The sequence below is a fragment of the Notamacropus eugenii genome, chromosome 6 (genome assembly GCF_028372415.1).
Source record: "Notamacropus eugenii isolate mMacEug1 chromosome 6, mMacEug1.pri_v2, whole genome shotgun sequence".
Taxonomy (NCBI): domain Eukaryota; kingdom Metazoa; phylum Chordata; class Mammalia; order Diprotodontia; family Macropodidae; genus Notamacropus; species Notamacropus eugenii.
The window spans coordinates 323,155,187-323,163,374 of NC_092877.1; the positions used below are offsets into that span (position 1 = coordinate 323,155,187).

Here is an 8,188-nt window from a genome sequence, read left to right on the forward strand (position 1 = left end):
AGTCTGATAGGAGAAACGACATGCAAACACCTATTTAATAACCTGATAGATTTTATATACACATATACACACATGTGTGTATCATGTATATATGTAAAAAATAATATGGTAGGTTTAGTTAGCTATAACTGTAACAATAGTTATACATCTATATCTGCGTAGTATATGTGCGTATGGTTAAATTTAAGTTATCAGAAGTGGGAAGGGAATAATGTTATGGAAAGACTTCTTGCAGAACATAAGATTTTAGCTCCAACATGGAGGAGACTGGGGTGTTCAGGAAGTGGAGATGCGGAGGTTCAGTCAATGAAAATGCTTGGAGTTAGGAGATGAACAATAAGGAGGCCAGAGTCCCTGGATCATTGAATAGATGAAAGACCGAAAGATACAAAGAAGTCTGTAAAGGCAGGAAGGGGCCAGGCAGGGCTTTCAAAACCAGGGAATTTTACATTTGATCCTGGAGGTAATTTGGAGACACTGGAGTTTATTGAATGGGGGAGTGGGTGCTGACAGTGATATGATCAGACCTGTAATTAAGAATATCACGTTGCTAGCTGAGTGGAGGAGAGACTGGAATGGGCTGAGACTTGAGGCTGGGAGATGATCGCTGAAGCACCTATCTCAAAGGTCCAGTGTGAAGATCAATTGAGATCAACTACCTATAGCACGTTGTAAACCTTAGAATGCCATAGATATATGAGCCCTAATTATAGGTCATTTTCCCCATGTTCGCAGGCTTGCTTCTTGCCACCTGCCAAGTAATCCCCATTGCTTCAAACCTTAATTACCAACAGTCAGCCCTGGAGAGGTAAAAAGTGAGTATTGCCTTGGAAGTCTCATTCCCATTCTTCTACTTGGCCACTATTTAACTTTAGAGGAGACAGAAAGAATGCTGGATATGCCAGGGAGGCAAAAACCATACCCTTTGTTACTTTGGGTAAATTAATTGATTCAAACTGGTCCTCAGTTTACTTGTTCATAAAATAGGGAGGAGGAGGTTTAAGTGTTCTCTGAGATCCTTCTGAGATCTAGAGCTCTGATATTTTAAGTCATTTCTCTTTTCTGGATGTATTTTTTTATTTGTAAAATGAAGGGGTTGGACTAAAATCATTGCTGCTTAATCTGGCATCTGTGAACTTGGTCATTTTACAAAAACTGAAATAACTTACAATTTACAAAAATTGCAAAGAATTGGAATTATTGCAAATTTTTACAAAAATTTCAATAGAATTTCTCATTGAAAGTTTCTCATACTGAAGAAATCATAGATTTCAAAGAAATCCCCAGCCCCTAGCACCCTAACTGGCACCTAACCTAATAGGCTCTTAATAAATGTATACTGAATTAATTTTTAAAAACTGAGAAAAGCTGCCTTCAAAATAACTGGGAGGTAACAAAAGAATGTGAAAACTCAATAAAGTTCTTGCAAGGTTTTTACTGCAGACATCGCATGGAAACTGAGACTAGAAAAATGAAGTGACTGGCTTTGAGTGACCCCATTGTGTGGGAGTTCTGGGTACAGACAATCCATTAGCAAGAATTTGTTAGACACTTACATATATGTCAGATATTCTTGGGCAGTGATACCAAAAAAAGAGGCAAAAACTGTCCCTTCCCTCAATGAGAATATATTCTAGTAAAGGAAAAACATCTATAGAACTAGATTCCATAACATATGTACATAATAGATGGGAGATAACCTTAGAGGAAAGGCACTAGTAGCAGGAGGGACCAGGAAAGGCGTCTTCAAGAATGTAATTTGTGACCTGAATCTTCAAGGAAGCCAGAGATTCTCAGAGGCAGAGGTGAAGGAGAGCATTCCAAGAAAAGGGGAGAGCTCTTTATGCAAAGGTACAAAGATGGGTGATAAAAAGTTCATCCACAAGAATGAAGATAAGGAGGGTTTGTCAATACGTGGAGGTGTCAAGACTATCTCTGCAGGTCTGCTCCACCTCTCAGTTCTTTGAATTATAAGGTCCTTTTACCAGATAGTTATTTTTCTTTTTCTGGTGTCATGATATGACCATATTGAACTAGTGATCCCACAGTTGAGTTGACTTTGCAGTTAACTACAGGCATGTATCAAGTGATCTTATCATAGCAGAGTAGAATCTTGTGATAAATCAAACCTGGGTCCCAGTGGGCCTTTGACTTTGTAGGTGCTATATGACATTTTAAAAGCTACCCTCCCACCCACACACACACACACACACACACAGGCACACAATGATGACAACCAACACAACGCCTCATGTTAACTTACAGAGCAGTTACAGAGATTATAAAGAATAAAATGTTCACAAGAAGGGCTGGGCTACTCAAGAAAGCTAATAGCTACTCTGAGAATAAGACAGCTATCCAACCAAGGTCACAGGAAAAATATGGCCAATAAGAATACTTCCCAAAAAAGCTCACAGTAGGAGTGGAGGCTTTTAAAATGGGTTCAAGGATTTGGTTTTTGACAATCATTTTTAAGTTCCCAGAGTTCCACTCAAAGGAAACTTTCAAATATGCAGCATGAAGGTGCTACATGTCAGGGGTAGGTGTATGTATGTTCTATAGCCACTGGCTTCATGGCTAACAGTTACCAGACTAGATTCAGATGGAAATATTTTTCCATGACCAAGTCCTGAATATGTATCATTGACTTTTATGACCTCTAAAAGCTTATCCCTCAGTTATTATTAAGCTTTCTTCGACACATCAAAGGATTTGTAATTTCATCAAAATAGGTCTTCCCTTAAGTCTGGGGAAGACACAACCATCCAAGCATTCTCATTGTCTGAGGATTACTGGTTCTTCTGCAGAAGATCCATCCAGGGTAATGGAGACCTTTCTCCAAGGTTCTGGACGTTTGATGGTAGGGATGGGGGTGAGAAGAGAATAGAACAGTAGAATGTTTTCAGATGACTTACAAGTATGTATCATGTATATAACCAGGACCTGCCTTTCCTTTGAATACTTCTTGGCCCATTTCCTATTCCTGACTATGACAATCTAGAGTGAGAACAGATGGCTGGAATGAGCGTTTATTCATTTGATCCTCACAGCAACCTTAGGGAGGTAGATGATATTCTCATCTCCATTTTATAGTTGAGGAAACTGAGGTAAAAAGAGATTAAAGCTAGTAAGTGTGTGAAGCTAGACTTGAACTCATGTCTTCCTGAGTCCAGGTCCATCTTGCTATCTTGGTAACTTCATAAGACATGAGTTGGCCACTTTCACCACCCCAAGACTGCTGAACCCCGTGTCTGTCTGTCCGCCGCTCCTCACTCCGGGCACAGAACATTCAGTCACGGATAAAAATGAGCTGGTGCTGAAGGCCAAATTGGCTGAGCAGCCTGCGTGAAGTCTGTAACTGAGCAAGGAGCTGAATTATCCAATGAGGAGAGGAATCTTCTCTCTGTTGCTTACAAAAATGTCATAGGGGCCCGAAGGTCGTCTTGGAGGGTTGTTTCAAGTATTGAGCAAAAGATGGAAGGTGCTGAGAAAAAAGAGCAGATGACCTGAGAATACAGAGAGAAAACTGAGATCAAACTAAGAGATATCTGCAATGATGTACTGTCTCTATTGGAAAAGTTCTTGGTTCCTAATGCTTCACAAGCAGAAAGCAAAGTTTTCTATCTGAAAATGAAAGGAGAACACTACCTTTATTTGGCTGAGGTTGCTGCTGGTGATGACAAGAAAGAAATAGTGGATCAATCACAACAATCCTATCAAGAAGCCTTTGAAATCAGCAAAATGGAGATGCAACCAACGCATCCTGTGAGATTGGGTCTGGTGTTGAACTTCTCTGTGTTCTATTAGGAGACCCTGGACTCTCCAGAGAAAGCCTGCTCCCTTGCAAAGGCAGCTTTGGATGAAGCCGTTGATGAACTTGATACATTAAGCGAAGAATCATGCAAAGACAGCACACTAATAATGTAATTGCTGAGACTCAACTTGACATTGTGGACATCGGACACCCAAGGAGATGAAGCTGAAGCAGGAGAAGGAGGGGAGAATGAACCAGCCTTCCGACTGTTGTCTGCCTCGTTTTAAAATTGACACATTAGACCATTTGTTGTCCACGCTGTCCCACAAATAGTTTTTGTTTATGATTTATGACGGGTTTATGTTACTTCTATTTGGATTTCTATATTTCCCATGTGGTTTTTATGTTTAATATTAGGTGAGTAGAAGCGGTTAACATTTGGGGAGTGATCTGTTTTCATCTGAGGTGGCCAATATGGGGATATGGAATTTTTATACACATTTTACATGTTTGGCATACACATTGTGATTTCACAAGGCCAGTGTTAAAACACTTGCCATGTCTAAGCAAAGAAAACTGCCTACATATTGGTCTGTCATGGTGGGGGGATAAAGGGATAATTGGTTCCAGCCACAGGTGTAGTTATTGTGGGTACTTTAGGGTTGGAGCACTCATGGCTGTGGTAGAAACAGATGTCCCATAGATATTGCATGTCATTCCCCATGTGTCTGTGGAATACACAATCTCAACATGTACACCTTGATGACTGCAGTTGCAAAAGTGTCCCTTAAGACAAAGTTTTAACCCAGTCAATTTACTCTGGAGAAGGGCAGAAAACAGTTCACAATCCATTATTTGTAAAGTTACGTGCTGTTCGCTTTCGTATTTTTGCTACACTCATTTTATTTGTATGTAAAATGGTTTAGGCAACCTAAGAACAAATGTACAAGTAAAGCTACAGTAAAAATGAATTGCTTGATATTCATAAAATCACTGTATATCAAGCACAGTGGTAGAACAAAAACCTCATGTATTTAACTTTTTTTAGGTTTCTTGCTTTTGTGATTTTTTTTTAATTCTTGCCTAACATGCATGTGCTGTAAAAATAGCTAACAGGGAAATAACTTGAGATGATGGCTAGCTTTGTTTAATGTCTTATGAAATTTTCATGAACAATCCAAACATAATTGTTAAGAACATGTGTATTAAGTTGCTGTAAGTGGAATAAAAGTTTTATGAATGGAAAAAAAAGACATAAGTTATACAATGCTTCTAAAAGTTACAAATTGAGACTCATTTCTCAGGACTTGATTTCGCACAGCAGTTTCCAAAGGAGACTCTGTGAAGTTATTGCTACCAGGTGAGATAATCTGATTTAATTCAATTCAACAAAGGTGTATTAAATACCTACAATGTGTCGTGTCACCTGCAGGGTCTTCACAATTCCCTTTTCCTTCCTCTCACTTCTAGTTCAGGCTCTCAGCACTGTATTCCTGAACCGTGCAATGACCTCCTATTTGCTTTCCCTTCCTCAAATCTCTCCTCTCCCCAATCTGCCCTTTACGGAGATGCCAAAGTGATACTCCTACAGCACGTTTGACCATTACTCCTCCACTCAATAAATTACAGTGGCTCCCTATTACCTCTAGGATCACATATAAATTTTTCTGTTTTTATTTAAAGCCCTTCACAACCTGGTCCAGCCTTCCTTTTTCAGCCTTTGACATCCTTCCGTTTCATGCAATCTATGGTCCAGCCAAACGGTCATCCTTTTTTTCTTCACGTGATGCTTTTTCGCATGCTGGTTTTTCTTACTGCAGCACATATCCTCCTCAGCTTCACCTTTTAGAATCTCTGATGTCCTTCAAAGCCCAGCTCAGAAACTTCTTAAACGAAGCTCATCCTGTTTCCCTGACTGTTAACCCATCCTCACATTCTATTTCATGACCTTAGATTTATTTTGCAAACAGGCCTACCTTGGAGATGTTGCCAGTTCAGTTCAAAACCACTGCAATAAAGCAAATATTGCAAAAAAGTGTCACATGGATTTTTTGGTTTCCCAGGGCATATAAAAGTTTTGTTTACACTATACTGTAGTCTATTAGGTGTGTAATAATATTATGTCTAAATATATATGTATATATATATATACCTTAATTTAAAAGTACTTTATTGCTTAAAAAAATGCTAACCATCACCTGTGTCTTCAGTGAATCGCAGCCTTTTTAGTGGTGGATGGTCTTGCCTCAGCGTTGATGGCTGCTGATGGATCAGGGAGGATGTAGCCATTTCTTAAAATAAGACAACGATGACGTTTGTTGTATCAATTGGTTCTTCCTTTCACTAGAACACTTGGAAGCCGCTGTGAGGGTCTTTAATTGGCCTAATTTTAATAATGTTGCCCCTCACACAAGGGCAGCTACTTGGTGGAGCAATAAGAACACATACAACATCTGTTGATCATGTCTGCCATCTTCTATGGGAGGAGTTTGTGGTGCCCCAAAACATGTACAATAGTAAAATCAAAGACTGCTAATCCAAATGACCACAATAGGTATAATAGTGAAAAATTTGAAATATTGTGAGAATTACTAAAATATAGATATAGACACATGCTGTGAGCACGTTGTTCAGAAAATGGTGCTGATAAACTTGCTCAACACAGGTTTGCCATAAACCTTCAATTTGGTAAAAACCAAACAGAACAAAAAACAAAATCAAAACTCAAATGCTTGTGAAATTCAGTAAAAGAAAGTGTGCCTATATATTTAATATGTGTATATTTTTTTTATTTTTTATCTTTTCCCCTATACCCTAGCTAAATGACTGGCACATTAATATGCACTTAATAAATGCTTGTTGATCGATTAATGATTGATTAATTGAATGTGTCAAGCACCAACAAAAAAATGGCTACTACCTTCCTGTAGCTTATATTTTTCTTGAAATTTCACCCCATGGATAAAGATTGGGGTAGGGAAAGGTACTTTCAGTCCAAAAACAACACAAATGATTTATTTTTGACTAGGGGATGACAATAAGGTCTATTCTCCCTCTTTTTTCAGATGTTTTGAGAATCAGTCTCTTTGATGCTCTTAACATTGTTTCCCCCTCAGAATGAATCTCTTCTGGATAGAGTTGTTTTGACCCAGTTGCTACTTCCATTTTTGTTTTCTTTAGTGTATTTTCTACTTCTTCGTGCAGCCCACTGGTGGCTGTGATGCGAGTGCTAATGTGGCAGTTCTTTTGTCATGGATTGAACAAAATTTGTTATGGAAGTTTTGGCACATCTTTTCATATTTTCTGTCTTTGTAATCTACCCACCAGTTTCATTTGTCTCCCATTTCTTTGTGTATTTTCCATTTCAGAAATCTCATTCCTGGTATTAATTTGACTTGACTCTATGATCACTACTGCCATTTTTAGATATATACTAACCATCTCTTTAAGAATACGTCCTAGAATCTTGCCAGAAAGTGAAGTCAAGCTCATTGATCTAGTTAGCTGATTGTATTCCCATGTTTAAAAAAATGCGCACTTTCCTTTATTTCTACTGTCATCCATAGTCCTTCAGACATTACTGATCGTAGTTTAGCAATCATTCTCTCCAGTGCTTTTTTACATTCTGGGATGTAGTTTCTCTGACTAAATAATTTGAACTCTTCAAGAGTAGCTAGATACTCTCTTACTGTTTCCTTACCAAAGTAATGTGGGTGTGCCATGGTGTCTGGATATTACCTTCACTGACCCTTTGCAATGGTACAGGCACTCTGACCCCTTGCCCAAGGACATGTGCAACATAGCAGCTCCTGCTTCATCCTCTGGTCCTTGTAGCTGAATATTGTGTCAAGGCTAATTGGCCTCAGAGGCAGGAGGATTTGTCAACTGAGAAGATGATAAAAAGATTAAGGAAGAAGATTCTATACTCTGAATGAATTCCTTCTATGAAATCTCATTTCAGTTTCCAGTACATTGGTGCCTATGTGTGAGGGGGGGAAGAGGGGAGAGGGGATGGCAGGGTTCACCTCCATTCCACTCCCACTAATAGCAATGGCAGCTCTCAGTTCAAGCACAGTTCAGCAAAAACATGAGATTACTTTGGTAATCCCAAGATTGGCCCTGAAGTCCCTGCCTGTCCTTTCTCTTTGTAGTTTCTTTCCTGATCATACATTAGTACTTAGCAACCAGTGATCCTAAGAAATGGACATTTCCAACCTTGGTAACTCACTCATGTGCTCAAGATTTCCTGAGTTCCTGAGTGGATACAATCTGCATCTTATGAGGTACATCCATAAGCTATTTCCTGTTGTGGAAGATGTGTCCACTGGGAAGGATCACTCTGAAACTGATAGAAGTAGAGGCTATGCCTGATTAGACTGGAGAGCAATATCTTGTGAGTTGCTAGGCCAATGCAGGGTTGAGGGGAAAGTGAAA

At 39.1% G+C, this 8,188-nt stretch overlaps 1 pseudogene; it reads left to right on the forward strand.

The window, feature by feature from the left end:
• The first annotated feature begins 1,859 nt into the window (after positions 1-1,859).
• Positions 1,860-4,041, forward strand: LOC140512387 (14-3-3 protein zeta/delta pseudogene; annotated as a pseudogene).
• Positions 4,042-8,188: the final 4,147 nt, after the last annotated feature.